Source organism: Nannospalax galili, unplaced genomic scaffold, assembly GCF_000622305.1.
Source record: "Nannospalax galili isolate Female #2095 unplaced genomic scaffold, S.galili_v1.0 scaffold429, whole genome shotgun sequence".
Taxonomy (NCBI): domain Eukaryota; kingdom Metazoa; phylum Chordata; class Mammalia; order Rodentia; family Spalacidae; genus Nannospalax; species Nannospalax galili.
Genome location: NW_008360330.1, coordinates 1,030,646 through 1,032,554, shown reverse-complemented (window position 1 = coordinate 1,032,554; position 1,909 = coordinate 1,030,646). Strand labels below are relative to the sequence as shown.

Genomic DNA, 1,909 nt, shown 5'->3' with positions numbered 1-1,909 from the left:
ACACACACACACACACACACACACACACACACACACACAGTCAACTAACGATACATATGAAAACTTGGACAAGTCTTCTGAGAATTATGCTGAGTCAAAAAATCCAATTCCTGCTAGGCACACACACACACCTTTAATCCCAGCACTCGGGAGGCAGAGGCAGGGAGATTTCTGTGAGTTCAAGGTTAGTCTGATCTACATAGTGAGTGGTACATTTACCCAATGGAGTTGTATTCAGCAGTAAACAAAGATGAAATAATGGCATTTTCAGGTAAATGGATGGAACTAGAAACTGTTATACTAAGTTAAGTAACACAGACTCAAAAAAAAATCGACCCTAGAACAAAACCCTGATAAATGAGTATGTATCCAGACATAACTACAGGAACCAGGATAATGGAAAGGAAGCAGGGATGTAAAGGAAAAGAAAGAAGCTGAAAGAGAAGAACAGGAGGAAATAGACCTTAATAAGGGAGATATCAATAAAAATTGGGTTAGTGTAAGGGAGGGGGGAGGGAAGGGTATACAAGGAACCTAGGGGATAAGGGGAAAGAAGGAGCTCAAGAGAGGTAGGATTGTAGGAGAAGGGTATTATTAAGGGAGAAAGGGTGGAAATGGGGACATCTTAAGTGGGAAAACTATGGTGGAGGGGAAAGACAATGTGAGAGATAAATAACGCCTAGGTAGTTTTGAAAATCAGAAGGAACCATATAACTCCTAAAACCTACTGACAAATTATACAAAGCAGATCAAGAAAAATATGTCTAGGTAAGGTTTATCTGAGAACAATTGGTCTTTGCCCAAGATTTATCTACATGACACACAGTAATTAAAAGTACCAGACTGGTGGAACTAACCTTCTTGGATGTTTAACAGACATACTTTCAGGCCTATACTAATTTGGTCAGAGGGACAAAAGGGACAGTTTGTGCTCCTAGTCCTCCTAGGTCGACTAGTTCCAGGGAACTATGAGCATCTCTCAAAATGTCCTGTAATTATTGTGAGTCACGTGTCCTCTTGATTAAGGAGGCCGAGGAGACCCCAACAGATGGACTTGAACCAGTGTCCAGTCTACAAAGAAGAGGGTCAACATAGAGGAATCACTTTCTCCATGCTTCTAAGTGAAGCCAACCATGGTTGAGTAGGACCTTTGACTTATTGTCACAAAGGTGGAACTGGTAAAAGAAAGGAGCCAGGGTCTCCTTCCAAGCCCATATGACCCCTGAAGAACAGATCCTCAAACGACCTTAAGAGTAAAAATAAATTGGTTTTTCTGGGCCAACTGTATGGCCTTAAACATCCAAAAGGAAAGTATAACCAAAGATTAAAGGGGTCAATATAATTTCTTAAGAGTCCATATGCATAGCTAAAGGCTACATAACAAGCAATGATGCCAGATAAGAGATACCTTCTTTTGAGTTGTTGGCCAGGGTCAACAAAGGGACTCCCAAATAGTAACCCAGCATAGAACTGGGAAAATGAACAGCAGACCCTAATCCTATCTAAAGGAGTATTGACAACTGATTGCTGCTAGAAGAGGAATACCTAACCTTCCTAAAACAAAGACCTCTAGATAGGCTGACGAGATTCATCAGATGGACAAGTAGTTGGGAATGGCTGGGGTGCTGACAACACAGCGGACAATAGCATGGATAACAGAGTATAAGGGCTCTAGTGGGCAGAGGGAGGCTATGGAGGGTGCCATCTGGGAAGTGGGTGTATAGTTGAATAAGATGGTTTGAGATGTTCTGTGTGATACACCCACACACACAAAATCAACAAACTAAAAAAATGTATTATATTTGAGGAAGAAGCATAATAATTAAATCATGTTAATTAGTAGAGATGATAAACATTACCATTGAAATCTACCCAATGACTTTATAGACATACTCAGGCACCAAGGTTC

At 40.8% G+C, this 1,909-nt stretch overlaps 1 protein-coding gene across 5 annotated transcripts in view; it reads right to left on the bottom strand.

Moving 5' to 3' along the window:
• Rabgap1l (RAB GTPase activating protein 1 like) overlaps positions 1–1,909 on the bottom strand; it is an 848,174-nt gene that overhangs the window by 282,161 nt on the left and 564,104 nt on the right. The window lies entirely within an intron of this gene.